This window comes from Lissotriton helveticus, chromosome 3_1, assembly GCF_964261635.1.
Source record: "Lissotriton helveticus chromosome 3_1, aLisHel1.1, whole genome shotgun sequence".
In the NCBI taxonomy this organism is placed as follows: Eukaryota; Metazoa; Chordata; class Amphibia; order Caudata; family Salamandridae; genus Lissotriton; species Lissotriton helveticus.
In genome coordinates, this window is record NC_136061.1 from 1,405,469,866 (window position 1) to 1,405,492,421 (window position 22,556).

Genomic DNA, 22,556 nt, shown 5'->3' on the forward strand with positions numbered 1-22,556 from the left:
AGCCTGCATCAAGGAGGAGGTCTCCAAAATGCTTGCTCTTAGGGTGGTTGAGTCGTCCAGCAGTCCTTGGTCCAGCCCCGTGGTCTTGGTCCCAAAGGCTGCTGCTCCGGGAACCACACCTGAACTCCGGTTCTGTGTGGACTACAGAGGACTCAATTCAGTCGCGAAGACTGACGTGCACCCTATCACCAGAGCTGATGAGCTCATTGATCGGCTAGGGGCTGCCTGGTTCCCCAGCACGTTTGATTTAACGTCTGGGTACTGGCAGATCGCCTTGACCGATGGGGCAAAAGAGAGGTCAGCATTCTCTACACCAGATGGGCATTTCCAGTTTCGGGTTATGCCATTTGGAATGAAGAATGTCCCTGCCACCTTTCAGAGGTTGGTCAACCAGGCGTTGGTTGGGCTGGATGAGTTCAATGCCGCCTACCTGGATGACATTGCAGTGTTCAGTGGCACGTGGCCAGAACACCTGCGACACCTCTGGGAAGTGTTGATGGCCCTGCGCAAGGCAGGCCTCACAATCAAGGCAAGCAAGTGCCAGATTGGGCAGGGTTCAGTGGTGTACTTGGGACACCAAGAGGGGAGTGGCAAGGTGGCACTCTTGCAACCCAAAAGTGAGACCATCCTGGCTTGGGAACCCCCCAAGACCCAGACTGCAGTGAGAGCCTTCCTGGGGCTCACTGGGTATTACAGGAGGTTTGTCAAGGGCTATGGCACTATTGTGACCCCCTTGACAGAGCTGACCTCCAAGAAGCAGCCCAGGAATGTGATCTGGACTGACACCTGTCAGAAGGCTTTTGACACCCTGAAAACTGCCATGTGCACGGCGCCCGTGCTCTTGGCTCCTGATTTCTCCAAGGAATTTCTAGTGAAAACAGACGCTTCAGAGCACGGTGTAGGGACTGTTCTCTCACAGATGACTGAGGAGGGCTGGGACCAACCTGTAGTCTTCATCAGTAGGAGGTTACTTCCCCAGGAACGTAGGTGGAGTGCAATAGAGCGAGAAGCATTTGCTGTGGTCTGGGCGCTGAAGAAGCTAAGACTCCTCTTGTTTGGGTCTCACTTCCGGGTTCAGACAGACCACAGGCCCCTCAGATGGTTGATGCAAATGAGGGGTGAGAACCCAAAACTGTTGAGGTGGTCCATCTCCCTACAGGGTATGGACTTCACGGTGGAACATCGCCCTGGCACAGATCACGCCAATGCTGACAATCTGTCCAGGTTTTTCCGCCTTAGTGATGAGGAACTTCCTGGGGAAGGGTAGTTCTCCCCACATTTCAGCTAGAGGGGACACGTGTTAGACCTGGCACCTTGGCGTGAGTTTCCCTTCCACTTTTTGCTGATGTGGCTCAGATGTTTTTGCTGGTGTCCGCTGCTCAGGGCACTGCGCCACGGACAACCCGTGCCGCAGTGCAAGTGCTCCCTATGTAAAGTGTAACGGTGATTGATATTCCTGATTGGTTCATTGGATTTACTGTCAGTCCCCAGTAAAGTGCACCAGGAGTGCCAGGGCTTGTGAATGCCAATACTGCTAGTGGGCCTGCAGCGCTGGTTGCGCCTCCCACAGAAGCAGCCTTAAAATGTGTCTAGGGTCTGCCATTGCAGAACCTGCGTGCAGTCTGGTACTGTCATGCTGGCTGGGCAAGGGCACACACTTGCCAGCCCCTAAACCTTCCCTTAACTTCATATTAGTCACCCCTATGGTAGGCCCAGGGGCAGGGTGCATTGTAAGTGTAAGGTAGGACATGCTCTGATGTGTGTGGCATGTCCTAATAGTTAATTACAGCCAAATTCGTTTTTCACTATTGTAAGACTACCTGTTCTCTTAGGCCAGATGGGCTGCTGGAATTATTACACTCTATAATCCCAGCAGGCTCAGGGAACATGGTAGAAAGTCAAGTTTAGTATGCCTGAACTCAGAATAATAAAATACTTCTTTTAGTAAAGTTAATTTTAATATCCTGTGTTTGGAAATGCTACTTTTAGAAAGCAAGCATTTGCTTGCCTAACCATTTCAGCCCGCCTCTGCTTGGATGTGTATCTGACTGTCTGGGTTATGTAATTGACAGGGCTGGGGGATGACAGGTGGTGAATGCAAGGATTACACTTTAGTGGGAGGTAGGAGTGCCCCTGGACTCTTAATAGGGCTGTGCTCTGCCACCACAATGCTGGCTCCGTCCCCTGGGGAGCGACTGATGACTCAGCCGGCACCTGGCCCAGGAAGGGTGAAGCACTGTCATCAAGGTACTCCTGGCTGCCCCTGTCCACACAATGCTGGCTCCACCTCCTGTGGAGCGTCTGATGTGCCTGCCCCTCACACTGAAAGAAGAAGCCAGAACACCCCCACATAGTGCTCAGAGACTGAAAGGAGTTATGCAGAGGCCCCCCTGGCCTGCAAGAACAAAGGAAATGTGGTATAAAAGTAGGAGCCCTGCTCCTTGTAAATTAGATCCTGCTGGTGAACCAAGACGACCCCTCTGCCTGAGGAGAAGGAACCAAGGAAGCTGAAGGAAGAAGACTGTCCCTATCCTGAAGGACTGACCAACAGTGGGAACCTTGCTGCCAAAGGAGAGGAAGAAGCTCTACAGAAAGACTTTGCTGCTTTTGACTTTCTACAAACACTTGTGCTTCCTAGCTGATCTCCAAGGGCCTGGAAGTGAGCTGGCCCCCTGACCTGAGCCCCAGGACCATTGGGCTCTTTTCCCTCCCTCAATCCAAGCTGCTGGGCTACTGAGTTCCTGCCCCGCTGAAGGCCGTCATTGAGTGTGTCCTGAGCAGATCATCCGCCTTAGAGTGCTTGGAGCTGTGCTGTGGTCGCCCCGACCCCGTGTGCCGCCGCTGATCCCAGCCGCCGCCACACCGTGTCCCCAGGGGCTGCCCCGCACCCTGCTCCAACCCGCCTGCAAGGCCGAAGCCGCACCGCCCGCCTGACAGCCGCCACGAACTCCCGAGATCCGATTAAGCACCAGTACGGTGCGTACCCTTGAGCGTCTTTGCTCCGCACTGTACCTTCCCTCTGAGGCCGCGCCACACCAGCTGAACTGCCCGTACAGGCCGTACCTGCTGCTGGGTGCAGCTGCGCCGCCCCCGCTTGCCTGCTTACTCCAGATCGGACCTTCATTTCCCCAGCCGGTACAGTGCATACAGTGAAGGCGTACTGCACTGCACCGCGAGAGACCCCTGAGGCTGTGCCGCGTTGAGAGGAGCTGCCCTGTACGGCACGTACCGGCCGCTCCGTGTGGCATCTCCTCCCCAGATCTCCTCAAAGCTTCGCGTCGAAGAGACGCCTACGCCCGGACACACTCAGCACCCCTGACAGCCCGCAGAGCCCCTCGGAGGCCCCGCTCCAGCGCCGCACATCTTGACGCCGTCACGAGCCGGACCCCCCTCAAGGCGCCCTGCTGAGCCGGTCACAGCTGTTCCCCGCATTTGTCCGCGGCAACCCCCCCTTTCAAGGTACTGTAAAAGTGTGTGCTCGAGGGCGCACGTCGCGGACTCGAAGGTCCGCCCCTCGTGGAATCTGTTGCTGGCTGTTAACCCCTTGCAGGGCCTGATAATCTGCTGGTGCCCCAGGAACACGAAGCGCACAGAACAGCACCTTGAAGCCAAGCATCTTTGAGTTAAGAATCTGACACAAAAGCATCTTTTAGTCAAGAATTCTGTCGCAATCGCTTTTGAGGGCATTTAAACCTGTTCCCCTTTACATAAAGACGCTTTGCTGACAGAACATTGTTTTAAGGAAACCTGAAACCCCATTGTCTTCTTTACTGATTTCAAGACGCTTTGCTGAGGGAACTGTATTTTAAAATAACGCTTGAATTAAAGCATTGAACAGCCAAGAAAAGTATCCATTCCAACCCCACCAAAAGTACTGTGTGCATCCTGATTTAATGTTATTTAAGGTCTTGTGATAAGTCTACAAATCTACTATTTTTACATAAAGTACCAGTATTTTTATACATACCACAGCCTGGTGTCCATTTGTGGGGGGTCAGTGTTATTTATTGTGTGTGATTATAAATGCTTAACTAATGCGCCCTAGAGATTAGCCTTGACTGCTCCCGCCACGCAACCTAGAAGGTGAGCAGGGGTTATTCTTAAAGGGTAGTTCCCTAGCCCTGACTAGAGGAGAGGGTCCCTGCTTGTCACAAGTGCATACTTGTGCCAACCAAAGACCCCCAATTCTAACATTGGACGCAGCGGTGAGGATTTCTAATTTGCATTTATAGTTTATATACAGTAAATTATTGATCACCACATAGTGAGAGCAGACCTATAACATAGCCACATACTGTTCAGTTCGTTTTTCTATTTTTGGGATTGCTCAGGAATCTCCATTTTTTTGTGAATCATGCCTGGCACAAAATCTGCAGGGAAAGCAGCATCCATCGCCTCTAGTGTGAGTGACATGGAGGAAATAGAGTAGGAAGATGAACAACTTGAGAACTACAAGTGGGAGCAACTGAGAGGCTTCTGCAGGAAGTTTGGAATCTCCCAGTCAGGATGTAGAACCAATGCTCACTACCAAAAGGAGCTGAGGGCCTGGATGGAGTCAAGGGCACCTGGGAATGGGGGGGAAATGGTCCCCCAGAAAGCGGCCATGGAGTTGGCGTAGTCCTGTCGCCAGAGGAGCTGGCAGAAAGGGAAGCAACCAGGGCACATGAAGTGGAGATGTCAAAACTTAATGGACAGATGGAGCAACAAAGATTGGCAATAGAGGAGAGAAAAATCCTGTTCGAACATGAAGTGAATGTGAAGGAGTTGGAGCTGAAAGCGAAAAGTTTGGACACAACTCCTTCTGGTGGCAGCACAACGCCGGTGCAGGTAGAGTCCAGGGTGTACATACCCAAAGATGTAGTTAAGGAGTTCTTTAAGGGGGATGACATAGGACAGTGGTTTAGGGCATATGAGGTAGCCATGTCCTCCCACCGGGTCCCTCACAAGGATTGGGGAGCGGGGTTGTGGGGGAGGTTCCTTAGCGAAGGGCGGGACACCCTGCTAGATTTGCCCACTGAAGAACAGAAGTCCTATCCCCGCATGAAAGAGGCCTTAATGACCAGGTATGAGCTTACCCCTGAAATGTACAGACAGAAGTTCAGGGGGTATGGAAAGCGTCCTGGGAACACGTATGTGGAGTATGTGACCGGTTTTTGCAGAGCACTGGATGGTTGGGTGACGGGTAGCAAAGTGAATGATTTTCAGGGGCTTCTTGATTTAATTGCATGGGAGCACTTGTCTGATCACTGTTTTCCTGAGCTATGCCAGCACCTGATTGATAGCAAGCTGTCCAACCCGAGGAAGCTTGCTGAGGAGGCGGACCGCTGGCTCAGCACCAGGGTCCACAAGGGTCCAGTGGGAGACTCCGCCAAGGGTGGGCAGGGTCCCCAGCAGAAGAGTGGGGGGGACAGGGGTAAACAAAGAGGGTTCCAGCAAGGCCCCCAAAGTAATCCCCAAGGGAACCAGCAGCGAGGTTCTCAGCCTCCCCCACCCCCAAAGCAGACTGGGGCCCTGACAGGTAGGCCTGTTCCAAAGGGGCCCTTCAATTGTTACAAGTGTGGTGACCCGGGTCACATTGCCTCTGACCCTAAGTGTCGCCTGTTTGGTAAACCAGCACCCACTGGTGCTCCACCCCGGCAAGTAGCTAGTGTTAATTGGGGGGAAGAAGTAGTAGTTCACGGGGGTGGAGATCCTGTCCAAATGATCCTAGTCTCCTTAGGAGACAGTGAGATGGTCCCTGAGAACTACCTGCCCTCTAACACTAAGAAATATGGGCAGGTGGTGACCATCAATGGTAAGAAAGCTGAGGCTCTTAGAGATACAGGAGCCAGTGTGACTGCAGTGAGGCAGCACCTGGTGTCTCAAGAGCAGGTTGTACCCCATGCCTACTGTAGGGTTATCAATGCTGATAATTCAGAGAGTCAGTGTCCGATGGCTCAAGTTCCCTTTGAGTGGGGGGGGGTCTCTGGTACTCTGCAGGTCTGTGTGAGGAAAGCCATGCCTGTAGACTGTTTGCTAGGGAATGACTTGGAAGACTCCCCTTGGGAAAAGGTGGAGAAGACAACTCACCTGAGGATGGTGGGTCTGCCTGACTGGGCGTGCGTGACCACACGGTCAATGACAGCCAGTAGGGGTGCTCAAGAGATCCTGGGGCCTGAAGGAGAAGCCCAGGAACCAGCCTTAGAGAGAAGGCGCAGGGGGCACGGGAAACCGGCCCCTGAAGTTCCCACGGTCCAGGAGGAAGCAGACCTTGAGGGGGATGTCCTGGAGCCTACAGGGGAACAGATTGCTGAACTGGGGGACCTGCCTGAGCTGACCCATTGGCAGCAAGAAGGATGCCCTTCCAGGGAGGAATTCTGCAAGGAGCAGAAAGAATGCCCTTCTCTCGTGGGTATGCAGCAGCAGGCTGCAGACCAGGCCAATGGTGTTCAGGCCAAGGCACATTATGTGTACTGGGAGAATGACCTCCTGTATTCAGAGCCTAAGGCTGCTGAACCTGGGTCAGCCCGTGTGCTGGTGGTACCCCAGAAGTTCAGAGCCTTCCTACTGGGGATGGCTCATGATGTGCCGTTAGCAGGACATTTGGGGATGGACAAGACCTATGACAGGCCTGTCACCCACTTTTAGTGGCCCCAAATGCACAAGAGCTCAGATGCTCATTGTAGATCTTGTCAGACTTGCCAGGCAAGTGATAAGAGCGGAGGGAGGCACAAGGCTCCTCTGCAATCCTTCCCCGTGGTCGGTACGCCATTCCAGCGAGTGGGTATTGACATTGTTGGGCCTCTGGACCCCAAGACAGCCATGGGCAACAGGTTCATCCTGGTCTTGGTGGACCATGCCACCTGGTACCCTGAAGCCATCCCACTGAGGACAGTGACGGCCCCCGTGGTGGGGCGTGCACTGATGGGTATTTTCTCACGAGTAGGATTCCCTCTAGAGGTGGTGAGCGACAGGGGCACCAATTTCATATCCAAGTATATGAAATCCCTTTGGCAAGAGTGTGGTGTAACTTACAAGTTCACCACCCCTTACCATCCCCAAGGAAATGGGTTGGTTGAGAGATTCAACCCAACCCTAAAAGGCATGATCAGGGGCCTGGAAGGTCCAATGAGGTGTAAGTGGGACGTCCTCTTGCCATGTCTTCTCTTTGCATACCGTGAGGTGCCACAGAAGTCCCTAGGGTTCAGCCCCTTTGAACTACTGTATGGTCACCCAGTGAGAGGACCTCTGAGTTTGGTAAAGGAAGGCTGGGAGCAATCTCCCAGGAAACCTCCCCAGAATGTATACAGTTACATGCTGGCCTTCAGAAACCAGACCAGGCGATTCAGGCTACTTGCTGAGGCAAATCTGGAAGCCAGCCAGGAAGAGATGAAGCGGTGGTACGACCAGAATGCCACTCTGGTGGAGCTTCAACCTGGACAAAAGGTGTGGGCCTTGGCCCCAGTGGAGCCTTGTGCACTTCAGGATAAGTGGACAGGTCCATTTGAGGTTGTGGAGCGCAAGAGTCCGGTAACCTACTTGGTGGACATGCAGTCTCCCAGGAACCCTTTGAGGGTCCTACATGTTAACCTCCTTAAGCCCCACTTGGAGAGGTCCGAAGTGGGCATGTTGTTGGCAACTGATGATGGAATGAAGGAGGAGTCTGAGCCTCTTCCTGACATCTTGGTAGCCTGAGAAAGATGGGTCAGTGGATGGAGCAAACCTCTCACCCACCCTGACCCCTGAGCAACAGAAAGACTGCCGCCAATTGCTGGGGCAGTTTCCAGATCTGTTCTCCCTGGTTCCTGGTGTCACAGACTGGTGCGTCCATGATGTGGACACAGGAGACAGTTTACCTGTGAAGCATAAGGCCTACAGAGTAACTGACAGGGTCAGAGCCTGCATCAAGGAGGAGGTCTCCAAAATGCTTGCTCTTAGGGTGGTTGAGTCTTCCAGCAGTCCTTGGTCCAGCCCCGTGGTCTTGGTCCCAAAGGCTGCTGCTCCGGGAACCACACCTGAACTCCGTTTCTGTGTGGACTACAGAGGACTCAATTCAGTCACGAAGACTGACGCGCACCCTTTCCCCAGAGCTGATGAGCTCATTGATCGGCTAGGGGCTGCCTGGTTCCCCAGCACGTTTGATTTAACGTCTGGGTACTGGCAGATCGCCTTGACCGATGGGGCAAAAGAGAGGTCAGCATTCTCTACACCAGATGGGCATTTCCAGTCCCGGGTTATGCCATTTGGAATGAAGAATGTCCCTGCCACCTTTCAGAGGTTGGTCAACCAGGTGTTGGTTGGGCTGGATGAGTTCAGTGCCGCCTACCTGGATGACATTGCAGTGTTCAGTGGCACCTGGCCAGAACACCTGCGACACCTCTGGGAAGTGTTGATGGCCCTGCGCAAGGCAGGCCTCACAATCAAGGCAAGCAAGTGCCAGATTGGGCAGGGTTCAGTGGTGTACTTGGGACACCAAGAGGGGAGTGGCAAGGTGGCACCCTTGCAACCCAAAATGGAGACCATCCTGGCTTGGGAACCCCCCAAGACCCAGACTGCAGTGAGAGCCTTCCTGGGGCTCACTGGGTATTACAGGAGGGGACGCAATTACAAGCACTGAGGCACTTTCGAGGCTCTTCTGGTCGCTGACCCTGCAACCACAGCGGTACTCCCTGTACCTTCCAGGACTCTGCAGGACTTTGCAGGACGACTCGCCGCACCCGCTCCGCGGGTGCCGCTTCGCTGCTTTGGACACCGGCTACCGGGTGAGTGCGGTCAGCGGGGCTGCGAGCGTGCAGGGGACTCCATTGCCCAGGAGTCCCTGCTAGACCATTGCTTGACATCCGGTCCGCTCTCCCTGCTGCCGCCCCCCGCCCTCTGCCGTTTAAAAACCCTCTTCTTCCCCTCACCTGCGGGACGCAATTACAAGCACTGAGGCACTTTCGAGGCTCTTCTGGTCGCTGACCCTGCAACCACAGCGGTACTCCCTGTACCTTCCAGGACTCTGCAGGACTTTGCAGGACGACTCGCCGCACCCGCTCCGCGGGTGCCGCTTCGCTGCTTTGGACACCGGCTACCGGGTGAGTGCGGTCAGCGGGGCTGCGAGCGTGCAGGGGACTCCATTGCCCAGGAGTCCCTGCTAGACCATTGCTTGACATCCGGTCCGCTCTCCCTGCTGCCGCCCCCCGCCCTCTGCCGTTTAAAAACCCTCTTCTTCCCCTCACCTGCGGGACGCAATTACAAGCACTGAGGCACTTTCGAGGCTCTTCTGGTCGCTGACCCTGCAACCACAGCGGTACTCCCTGTACCTTCCAGGACTCTGCAGGACTTTGCAGGACGACTCGCCGCACCCGCTCCGCGGGTGCCGCTTCGCTGCTTTGGACACCGGCTACCGGGTGAGTGCGGTCAGCGGGGCTGCGAGCGTGCAGGGGACTCCATTGCCCAGGAGTCCCTGCTAGACCATTGCTTGACATCCGGTCCGCTCTCCCTGCTGCCGCCCCCCGCCCTCTGCCGTTTAAAAACCCTCTTCTTCCCCTCATCTGCGGGACGCAATTACAAGCACTGAGGCACTTTCGAGGCTCTTCTGGTCGCTGACCCTGCAACCACAGCGGTACTCCCTGTACCTTCCAGGACTCTGCAGGACTTTGCAGGACGACTCGCCGCACCCGCTCCGCGGGTGCCGCTTCGCTGCTTTGGACACCGGCTACCGGGTGAGTGCGGTCAGCGGGGCTGCGAGCGTGCAGGGGACTCCATTGCCCAGGAGTCCCTGCTAGACCATTGCTTGACATCCGGTCCGCTCTCCCTGCTGCCGCCCCCCGCCCTCTGCCGTTTAAAAACCCTCTTCTTCCCCTCACCTGCGGGACGCAATTACAAGCACTGAGGCACTTTCGAGGCTCTTCTGGTCGCTGACCCTGCAACCACAGCGGTACTCCCTGTACCTTCCAGGACTCTGCAGGACTTTGCAGGACGACTCGCCGCACCCGCTCCGCGGGTGCCGCTTCGCTGCTTTGGACACCGGCTACCGGGTGAGTGCGGTCAGCGGGGCTGCGAGCGTGCAGGGGACTCCATTGCCCAGGAGTCCCTGCTAGACCATTGCTTGACATCCGGTCCGCTCTCCCTGCTGCCACGCCCCCTTGTTTTACTCGGCCACTTATTTATTGTCCCAACACTCCCGCAGCGCGGGACGCAGCCCGGGGCGAAGACCGGGCAAAGAGCGGGCCGTTTGAGGCCGTTCGAGGACTAAGAGGGCTGGGCTGGGCCACCCCCCCTTGTTGTTACATTATACAGTTTTATTGTTGTTTGTATTGTTATTTATTCACTTGTATTCTGTAAAATGTGCTCACGGGGTAGTCGGAGCAAAACCCTCATGGCTGCTAGCAATTGTAATAGAACCCTGGATGATTTCTTGGTCAAAACCAATTTGGCTATTGACCATGAAATCAGTAAAATGCAGCACAAGGTTTCCTTAGAACTTGATGCTGCAAGAAGGCTGTCAGAACATATAGCCAGCACAAAAAAATCATCCTTGGGGAATATTGCATCTGCCCGTACCCCTGATCGTACCATAGCTCCCCGGCCCTTAATAACAACGGCAGCTATTCATCCCGCACCGCCATCAACTCTTATAAATTCCCCCCCTACCCCCATCCCACCTCTAGTGCAGCAAAGCAAAGCCCTTGTCCCACTAATTGATGGTACAGGCTCCATTTCTTTTCCCAAAACTAACCCAATCATTAGATCGTGTAGTGCCAAGAAAGCAGCAACCTTTAAAAAGAAATGTCTAGCGAGGTCTATTTATGCACGGAAAAAAGCCAAAATCGCAAGATCACAGTTTTTTAACCGCAGACGTACCATGGGCTCTCTTGGGGCGAAAGATGATAGTCATAAAATGACTCCCAGTGGTATGGGGGGGGAACACATCCCCAGTTCATCTAGCCTGGTGGAAGATACCATCCTTATCACCCCCCCCAGAGAAGAATAGTGTGGTTAATCTGGAGAGTCGGGTGAGCTGTCCCGTGAATGGAAGGGAGGGGGATGAAGAATTCCTTAAGATAGTTTGGGGCACGCTTAAGCAATTACTATCCCCTTTGGAATTAAGACTTTCCCGTATAGAGAACAACTTGCTGGAAATGGACAGGACCATAGTCACACTGGCTAGTTTGAGCCTAAAAAACATGGAAGCTAAGCTCCCATGTGTAACCGACCCTATTTCCCAACCCAAGGCACCTGCTCCCATACCATCCCCTCCGCATGTATCTGTAAGCAATCCTGTGACCTTGTCAGTACCAAAACCAACACCTAAGCCCCGCACTATTATTGCCAATCCTGCAGTACCCACTCCTAGTTTAGATGTACCATTATCACTTCCTTCGCAAAAACCTGCCAATAGACAGAATCCTGTCCCAAGAGTAGCAGTCCACCAATATTCAAGGCCTGAACGCGCGAAATACCTACCACGACAGGCTACCCGCTCCAACTTTCGTGGAGGGTTTATTGATTTACCCCCTGAAGCTGGGTCCTATGTCATTATATTAGCTGGTGTTCCTGAATTGGACCCTCATTCTCAGGAGAATGATCTTTCCCTAAAAAACAAGGTCATTCATTGGCTTAATACTAATAAACAGCTCCCTGGTCAGTATAGAAGTAGTGTCCTAATGGTACGGAGAGTGCCTTGGATAGGCCCCACGCATAAGTCTATAGCGGGTGACTGTGTTGTGGTATCCTTTGCCGACCCCCACACAGCCCAGCATCTCTGCGTACGGCCATCCTATGGAGCTAACTCTACTATCGTTGTGAGGCCACTTACTTTCTTTTACCCTCCTAGATATCAACCTATGAAGGAGGGCTTATGGTCAAATGTTCAGCACTCTAGACGGCCAACTTATATGGCTGATGGGTACACCCAGCATAATTGGTGGCAGGGGGCACCGACATCAAATATGTTTGGTTGTCTGGAGGATGTCGATTGACATGGGGGGTCTGTTGACATATTGTCATTAAGGAACCTCCCTCACACTAGGGAGACAGGCCCATTTACCACCCCTATAAAATCTAGTGTCAATTTAACTCCTCCTAGAAATCTGACGAACTCTCCCTATTCTAGGGAGGCAGCCCAACCTACTACCTTAACATCGTTAAGTACTAGCCCCACTATGCCTGGAAACTTGTGTCCATCTCCAGACCCTAGCGTTGTTCTGGCTATGTCTGGGTTTGACGCGCAGGGTCTGGCTTCCACCTATCAAATAAATGGTACGGATAACCCATTGAGAGTGGTATCCTGGAACATCGCAGGGCTAAGGGGACGCCTGGATAACGTCGACTGGACCAACTTTATCGACCTATATGATATCATTATCTTCCAGGAAACTTGGTCAACAGTCCCCTTATATAGGGTGGGTTATCTTAATTTCTCAAAACCCGCCACTCCGAGTATCAAGGGTAGGGCCTCTGGTGGCTTAACCATCTGGATTAAAAATAATCTGGGCTTTCATGGCAAGGAAACTTTGGTAGAGAGCCTGGATCTTCTGTGCATCACTTTGAGTAAAGTCAATGCCATTGATTTTTTTCTGGTTAACGTCTATGCCCGTGGTTGCCAGGGTGGGAGGAAACAAACCGTGTTGAACGATCTTGACCGGGTACTGAAGAACCTCACAGCCGATCAGATCATTATGGTAGCGGGCGATTTGAATTCCTCCTTTGAGCCCATACTTACCCTGGCAGAGGACGTGGGTGCAGAGGAGGACACAGCTTGGAACATTCCCCCGTTAACTATCTCTAGGGGAGTTAGGGGTACTGAGGCAGCACTTCATTGGCTGGGCCTCTGTTTGGAACGGGGCCTTCGGGCTGTTAATGGGCGCACGCGCTCAGATAGATTAGGGACAAATACCTTTGATAATGGTTTAAGCTCTAGCCGTATCGACTACATATTGATCAATATTGAATATTGGTCGATTGTGCGAGATATGGTGGTAGAGCCCCGTCCAGAGAGCGATCATAATCCTCTTTCACTCGAGATTTTGGTCTCCGGCTTGGGTGCGCAAGCCTGTGGAACCAATTGCCTGACGTCAGACGTAGTCTTGTGTGACAATAGACGTCGTGTAAAGTGGACCAGAGTGTTAGATGATTTAGCGCTTATCGCCAAGATAGAGGGGAAGGTCAGGAGCACGAGGAGCAGGATGCCACCATTATCCCCTTTTGGTGTTGTTGATCCAACCGTCATCGATCTCCATGAGGAGTGTTTTATGAGTCTCAAAAACCTCCTTACTAAGCCCTCTAAAGCTGCCCCCACTAAGGCGCACAAAAAATGGTATGACAAGAGCTGCAGAGCAGCTCATAGTAGCCTAATAGATGCTGTTAAGGCTAGGAATACCACAGATATTAGGGTTGCTAGGCAGCGTTATAAACAAACTCTCTGGGCGGCCAAGCGGGATTGGGATGACTCTTACTGGCTCGCTCTTCTTAGAGCCTGTGAGTCTTCCAATCCAACTGAATTCTGGCTGATCGTGAGGAGGGGAAGGGCTTCAGTTGCCCAAACACCCGACAATCACGTGTCAGCGCAATCTTGGGTTGAATTTTTTTCGGCACAATTCAACGACCCAAATATAGCTCTGGATCACACTATAGCAACCTTCCCACAGAGTCCTCTACAACCAACAGGAGATAGACTTACCTTTCTGGAAACTGATGCCTTACAAGCTCTTGAGTCAGTCCAGTCGGGAAAAGCCCCCGGCCTAGATGTTATGCCCGCTGATCTTTTTAAGCTTAATCCTGACTTATGGGTTCCTTATATTACACTATTGGCCAACAATATAGCCGCAGGCGCAGTGATTCCAAAATCCTGGAAAGGTGCGGAAATCCTGCCAGTATATAAGAAGGGTGATCGCTCCGTCCCAAATAATTATCGGCCAATTAGTCTGATCGATGCGATTCAGAAGATTGTGTCTAGGATGATTTTAGTAAGAATCCAGGAATGGATCGACACCAATAACATACTCTCTCCTATGCAGGCAGGGTTTAGGTTTGGCATCAGTACTATTGACCAGGTTCTCCGGTTTTCACTTCTTTTTTGGAAAGTGGTTCTGTTGGGCGGTGGCGTAATATACGCCGCGTTTGTCGACCTTAAGTCGGCTTTTGACTTAGTCCCAAGGAAGAAGCTATGGGAAGCTCTTAGATCAATGGGTCTTCCCTTAGAGCTTTTGAGCCTTGTCCAGCGCTTACACGAGGATAATTTCGCTCAGGTAAGATGGGGTAGCCAGGGGCAGGTGACCGAATGCTTCCCTGTACAACGTGGGGTGCGTCAAGGTTGTGTCCTGGCACCCACCCTGTTCCTCTTGTTTATCAATCAGGTGGCCCAATATTTTAACAATACACAGACCGATGCACCAATGTTGGGTGGTCGCAAATATCCTATGCTTATTTTTGCAGACGATACCCTCCTCCTTTCGAAAACAAGAGGAGGGCTCCAGGTTGCCCTGAATAGATTTTCGGAGTTTTGTAATGCAAACGACTTACAAATAAATGTTGAAAAGACCAAATTTATGGTTTTTTGTAAGAAACCCCCCCCGATTTGTTCGGTGTCTCTAAACGGGGTCCAACTTGAGCAGGTCAAGGTTATGACATATCTTGGTGTGACTCTTGATCATCATCTCGATTGGAACTCCCAATTGGAGACGTCCAAACTGAAATTTAATAGGCTGGCCGGTTGTTTGGTTCTTGAGCAAAAGAACTCTTTTACAAAACGTATTACCCCCGCCCTTAAGATCTACGAGGCTAAAGTCCTTTCTGCAACCTTATATGGAGCCGAAGTCTGGGGTCATAAAGATCTATCATGCTTGGCTGTGGCACAAAATAGGTTCCTACGGAACCTGGTAGGTCTCCCGCAGTCTGCACCCATAAAACCTTTACTACTTGATCTAGGTTGTAGACCAATCAATGATCTGGCCCAGTACCGCATAGTGTCACTATGGCGTCGCCTTTGGTCCACTCCCGAGCTTAGTCTTTTTGCTCGGGAACTAGACGAGGTAAAATCATTATGGGGTGCACAAAAATTATACTGGTTTAGGGAAGTTAAAAACACCATACATATGATGGGCCTTCCTGAGCTTTGGTCAAATCCAGGGGGGTCTACCTTTCCATCCAAATCTGAGTTCAAAGCGCTCTTCTGGGCATGGAAAAAATCCATCTTGGTAACCCAATCCCTGGACACTAATTTAACAGGAATATTTTTATTGCACAAGGTCACTCCCGTATTAGAGCAGTATTGGGATTTGATACCCAAGGTGTTAGATCGTAAGCTCTATCATCAGTTTCGTACTGGCACCTTGCCAGTCAATTCCTTTACTGCTAAATGGGATTCGAAGACAGGAAGTAAATGTCCATGGTGTTTTGACCAGGAAGAAAGCATTGGTCATCTTTTTTTTGGTTGCCCTGTTTATCGTGATCCTAGAAATAAGTGGCTAAAACCCATATGTGCATCCTTGAATTGTAGTGGTTATCGTGATGCACTCAGGAAATTGCAAGTAATAAGATCGGAAATTGTGGTGGTTTGTGTTGCTAGATTCCTGGGATGGTCTTGGCTGATCCGAATTAAGAAACTGAATGCACCTTTGCACTGATCGTCCCATTTAGATGTATATTATGTATACTGTTGTGTATTGTGTTTTTTTTAGCCCTAGGGCTTCCTAGTGTATTTTATATTGTACATGATCGTATATTGTCTTTTATGAATTTTTATCATTCGAAATAAAGACTAATTGAATGAGGAGGTTTGTCAAGGGCTATGGCACTATTGTGACCCCCTTGACAGAGCTGACTTCCAAGAAGCAGCCCAGGAATGTGATCTGGACTGACACCTGTCAGAAGGCTTTTGACACCCTGAAAACTGCCATGTGCACGGCACCCGTGCTCTTGGCTCCTGATTTCTCCAAGGAATTTCTAGTGAAAACAGACGCTTCAGAGCATGGTGTAGGGACTGTTCTCTCACAGATGACTGAGGAGGGCTGGGACCAACCTGTAGCCTTCATCAGTAGGAGGTTACTTCCCCGGGAACGTAGGTGGAGTGCAATAGAGCGAGAAGCATTTGCTGTTGGTCTGGGCGCTGAAGAAGCTAAGACCCTACTTGTTTGGGTCTCACTTCCGGGTTCAGACAGACCACAGGCCCCTCAGATGGTTGATGCAAATGAGGGGTGAGAACCCAAAACTGTTGAGGTGGTCCATTTCCCTACAGGGTATGGACTTCACGGTGGAACATCGCCCTGGCACAGATCACGCCAATGCTGACAGTCTGTCCAGGTTTTTCCGCCTTAGTGATGAGGAACTCCCTGGGGAATGGTAGTTCTCCCCACATTTCAGCTGGAGGGGACACGTGTTAGACCTGGCACCTTGGCGTGAGTTTCCCTTCCACTTTTTGCTGATGTGCCTCAGATGTTTTTGCTGGTGTCCGCTGCTCAGGGCACTGCGCCACGGCCAACCCGTGCCGCAGTGCAAGTGCTCCCTATGTAAAGTGTAACTGTGATTGATATTCCTGATTGGTTAATTGGATTTACTGTCAGTCCCCAGTAAAGTGCACCAGGAGTGCCAGGGCTTGTGAATGCCAATACTGCTAGTGGGCCTGCAGCGCTGGTTGCGCCACCCACAGAAGCAGCCTTAAAATGTGTCTAGGGTCTGCCATTGCAGAACCTGCGTGCAGTCTAGTACTGTCATGCTGGCTGGGCAAGGGCACACACTTGCCAGCCCCTAAACCTTCCCTTAACTTCATATTAGTCACCCCTGTGGTAGGACCAGGGGCAGGGTGCATTGTAAGTGTAAGGTAGGACATGCTCTGATGTGTGTGGCATGTCCTAAGAGTGAATTACAGCCAAATTCGTTTTTCACTATTGTAAGGCTACCTGTTCTCTTAGGCCAGATGGGCTGCTGGAATTATTACACTCTATAATCCCAGCAGGCTCAGGGAACATGGTAGAAAGTCAAGTTTAGTATGCCTGAACTCAGAATAATAAAATACTTCTTTTAGTAAAGTTTATTTTAATATCCTGTGTTTGCAAATGCTACTTTTAGAAAGCTAGCATTTGCTTGCCTAACCATTTCAGCCCGCCTCTGCTTGGATGTGTATCTGACTGTCTGGGTTATGTGAGTGACAGGGCTGGGGGATGAAAGGTGGTGAATGCAAGGATTACACCTTAGTGGGAGGTAGGAGTGCCCCTGGACTCTTAATAGGGCTGTGCTCTGCCACCACAATGCTGGCTCCGCCCCCTGGGGAGCGACTGATGACTCAGCCGGCATCTGGCCCAGGAAGGGTGAAGCACTGTCATCAAGATACTCCTGGCTGCCCCTGTCCACACAATGCTGGCTCCACCTCCTGTGGAGCGTCTGATGTGCCTGCCCCTCACACTGAAAGAAGAAGCCAGAACACCCCCACATAGTGCTCAGAGACTGAAAGGAGTTATGCAGAGGCCCCCCTGGCCTGCAAGAACAAAGGAAATGTGGTATAAAAGTAGGAGCCCTGCTCCTTGTAAATTAGATCCTGCTGGTGAACCAAGACGACCCCTCTGCCTGAGGAGAAGGAACCAAGGAAGCTGAAGGAAGAAGACTGTCCCTATCCTGAAGGACTGACCAACAGTGGGAACCTTGCTGCCAAAGGAGAGGAAGAAGCTCTACAGAAAGACTTTGCTGCTTTTGACTTTCTACAAACACTTGTGCTTCCTAGCTGACCTCCAAGGGCCTGGAAGTGAGCTGGCCCCCTGACCTGAGCCCCAGGACCATTGGGCTCTTTTCCCTCCCTCGATCCACGCTGCTGGGCTACTGAGTTCCTGCCCGCTGAAGGCCGTCATTGAGTGCGCCCTGAGCAGATCATCCGCCTTAGAGTGCTTGGAGCTGTGCTGTGGTCGCCCCGAACCCGTGTGCCGCCGCTGATCCCAGCCGCCGCCACACCGTGTCCCCAGGGGCCACCCCCGCACCCTGCTCCAACCCGCCTGCAAGGCCGAAGCCGCACCGCCCGCCTGACAGCCGCCACGAACTCCCGAGATCCGATTAAGCACCAGTACGGTGCGTACCCTTGTGAGCGTCTTTGCTCCGCACCATACCTTCCCTCTGAGGCCGCGCCGCACCAGCTGAACTGCCAGTACAGGCCGTACCCGCTGCTGGGTGCTGCCCCCCCGCTTGCCTGCTTACTCGAGATCGGACCTTCATTTCCCCAGCCGGTACAGTGCGTACAGTGAAGGCGTACTGCACTGCACCGCGAGAGACCCCTGAGGCTGCGCTGCATCGAGAGGGAGCTGCCCTGTACGGCGCGTACCGGCCACTCCGTGTGGCATCTCCGCCCCAGATCTCCTCAAAGCTTCGCGTCGAAGGGACGCCCACGCCCGGACACACTCAGCACCCTTGACAGCCCACAGAGCCCCTCGGAGGCCCCGTTCCAGCGCCGCACATCTTGACGCCGTCACGAGCCGCACCCCCCTCAAGGCGCCCTGCTGAGCCGGTCACAGCTGTTCCCCGCATTTGTCCGCGGCAACCCCCCCCCCTTTCAAGGTACTGTAAAAGTGTGTGCTCGAGGGCGCACGTCACAGACTCGAAGGTCCGCCCCTCGTGGAATCTGTTGCTGGCTGTTAACCCCTTGCAGGGCCTGATAATCTGCTGGTGCCCCAGTAACACGAAGCGCACTGAACAGCGCCTTGAAGCCAAGCATCTTTGAGTTAAGAATCTGACACAAAAGCATCTTTTAGTCAAGAATTCTGTTGCAATCGCTTTTTTTATTTTATTTATTTATTTTTTTGCGATTTTTAGAGCGCGCAAATGCCCGTGAGGGTGTCTCGGCGCTAATACTACTGAACTCACTCTGGAGGCAAGAAATAGTTTAGGATGAAAACAGCCAGGTTTTAAGGTTCTTTCTGAAGTGTAGTAGGGAAGGGGCAGTTTTAATGTGAGATGGTAATGTGTTCCACAGTTTAGCAGTTCCTATGAAAAAACATCTGTCTCCCCAGTTGGTCCTCCTTGTCCGTGGGACCCTCAGTAAATGTGCTGAGGATGATCGTAAGGTTCTTGCATGCTCCACGGGACGGAGAGCTGTTTTTAGAAACTGCGGGCCGGGGCTATTAATAGCTTTATAGGCTATACATAAAGCCTTAAATTTGATTCGACTCCGTATGGGGAGCCAATGTAGCTTTCTGATATAGGGGGAAGTGGGAGCTTTTGAGGGCATTTAAACCTGTTCCCCTTTACATAAAGACGCTTTGCTGACAGAACATTGTTTTAAGGAAACCTGAAACCCCATTGTCTTCTTTACTGATTTCAAGACGCTTTGCTGCGGGAACTGTATTTTAAAATAACGCTTGAATTAAAGCATTGAACAGCCAAGAAAAGTATCCATTCCAACCCCAACAAAAGTATTGTGTGCATCCTGATTTAATGTTATTTAAGGTCTTGTGATAAGTCTACAAATCTACTATTTTTACATAAAGTACCAGTATTTTTATACATACCACAGCCTGGTGCCCATTTGTGGGGGGTCAGTGTTATTTATTGTGTGTGATTATAAATGCTTAACTAATGCGCCCTAGAGATTAGCCTTGACTGCTCGCGCCACGCAACCTAGAGGGTGAGCAGGGGTTATTCTTAAAGGGTAGTTCCCTTGCACTGACTAGAGGAGAGGGTCCCTGTTTGTCACAAGTGCATACTTGCGCCAACCAGAGACCCCCAATTCTAACACAGTCCCTCCCTAAGCGACTGCTATGGGAATAGGATGGAATCTCCTTTGCTCCTTATACATGCTTCGAGGTGCGCCTCTCGGAACATCATCTGTGGTTGTGGACAACGACAATGTTCCATCTACCTCTCAGAACACATAAACAATTGGGTTTCCCGTGTGATGGGAACCGTTTGGTCTGTTTTCAAACAAACTGAACCAAATAGCGTTTTTTCTTTTTTTCTAGGCACCATGACTTTCTGAGTGCTTGGGATTTCAAATAGTATAATGGCTTTTAGGCTGTTATGAATATTTTAAAGGAAAGCTTACTTTTAAATGATTTTAAAAGTGGTTTTAGAGCTTTTTCGTTTGAACAATGACCTGTGGCTCATAGATCGCTTCTATATATCGACCCTTAGTATGAGGAGTGGGTGTTTTGTGCCTGGGTTTTAGCGAAGTGGTTCTTTTCTTACATTGTCCTATTTTTCACAATAACATTTCTGCCGTGATCTTTTGCACATATTTGTGTGCACGACAATGTTGGATTAGTTTCTCTGAACATCTGGCTTCGCACAACATTATCATGAGGCCTTGAACATAATTTTTTTTTTTTTGTCCTCATCTCCACCATGGTTGCAATGGCATATTGGGGAATTGACATGCTGTCTCAGTCATAGACTGGTAAGGGTATAAATGATGTACTGATCTGCCAGAACCCTACAGCTACGTCGTTCACCCAGCCAATCCTTAGCCTTGTTACCTGTTGTTTAGATTTTACCATTAGCCAGTTACCACCATTACTTTTAACACCAATACGCCGAGCAAAAGGGCATAGATGTTTTAGCAGGGAGAGTATATCATGGCTTCATAATCATCGGACCTGGGAAAAAAAAAAAACCCAGCTCAAACTAATGGGGCCAATCGAGTATATGCCAAAAAGCTCTTTTATCTGGTTTCCCGGCCCTGGCGAGATCGATTTTAGAAATTTGTAACATGGAGGAAGACTAGTCATGCAACGACGGAGGAGAAGCCTCTTTCCACCGCTTGCAGATTTCTCTGCGGGCCACCAAGATGGAGTAAAACAAGAGATTGTTAGCAGGGCTTCGCACTTGATCCACTACACCAAAGATTACCAGCCGAATATCTATAGCCACTGTGGATCCAATTGAAGATGTTAATTTGTTGCTGATTGAATCCCAATATGACGTCAAGTGTGAACACTCATAAAACATGTGTGCATCTGAGGCTGCCGCTAAACCACACCGGGCCCGAATTTTTTGAGCAAACGGCTCGATATAGAGATCAAAAAGCAGGGGGGATAGAGGGCAACCCTGCCCCTTGTTATAGTAAAGGGGTCTGACAGGCCGCCATTAACCAAGACCGAAGCTGATGGGTTATGATAAAGGAGTTCCACCGCTCTGCGGAAAGCCCGGCCCATGCCGAATTTTTCCAGGGCCCCCGACAGGTACAACCAATTGACCCTGTCGAAGGCCTTGGTGGCGTTAAGCGTGAGAATTGCAAGTGGCATAGAGGAACTAGTTGCCATGTCGATTGCTCCAATCAGGTCGTACGTCAGCTCAAAGAGCTGGCGAACCTTGGAATGTAGGACTGAGGGAACTACCTGACCCAGCCTCTTGGCTAAGAGGGACGCAATGATCTTATAGTCGGCGTTAAGAATTGAAATGGGGCGGTAAGATCCGCAGTCAGTGGGGGCCTTGCCTGGTTTCAGAATGAGAATGATAGAAGCGTTATTCCAAGATATGGGCGGTAAGACCCCCTCCTGCAATACTTCATTAAATAAAACAACAAGGAAAGGGGCAATGACGCCCGCGAGGTGTTTATATATCTCGGCAGGCAAACCATCAGGCCCCGTCGCCTTACCCCATTTGCTGTTGCGTATAGCAGTCACCACCTCTTCTTCCGTAACAGCCTGATCTAAAAAAGCACTTTGTTCTAAGGAAATTGAAGGCAAGGAAATAGAACTCAGTCACTCCTTTATACTTTCGAGAGAGATGTTATTGTCCTCTTGGTAGATGGTTTGAAAAAAGTCTTTAAAGGCTGATCTTATTTCTAGATCCGAAGAAACAGAACCAGAACTTGTTGTTATGGACCCTATGTTATTGCGCGTCTGATCGGTTCTAGACTTCCAAGTTAGTAGTTTGCCCGCACCTTCTCCAAATTCAAAATGGGCCAGTTTACTTGCTTCCCACCTTTGGAGGATGCGCTGATTGAGTACTGAAGCCAGTTGGCCTTTGAGTTCCAGCAGCTTCTCTTGATTGGCCATGCCTTGAACATCATGTACAAGACCCTTCTACGCACTATGTACAAATGTCGTTTTCTCTTCAGTCACGGGATGACAAGGCTATCTACATATCATCCCAAAGCAGAAGTAGTTCTGGCTATGGACAGCTGCACGGGTGCTAGTTCCACAAGGTAATAGTGGTCTGCACTCACCATCTAATGGTCAAACTACTCCAAAACTATAAATACAGTAAAACTGAAAAAACACACAAAAGGGAGGTCCTCAAGAATCCAACAATTTTATTAGAGTTTGTTCTCTTTGTTTCTTCTCTCCTCCTTTCATGAAGTACACCTAGTTTAATGGTGTCAATATCCATGTAATCTTCTTCTATATTAAAATAACATGGGAGACGAGGTATGAAGTCTCAAAACAATTCTCTTTATTAATCTTGAATACATAGAAGAAACAGCCCGGCCAATGCGTTTCATCCTCTGAGAGGACTTCATCAGGGTTAATGTATTTCTTTACAGCAATGTCACATCGAAGTCTAAGTGTTAAATGGACCAGTTCTCCACAAAATATTTGGAGCACTACTACTGCCTCCTTATTGTTGTAGGGGAATATCAGGTCACCATATATAAATATCAGAGCTTAATATCC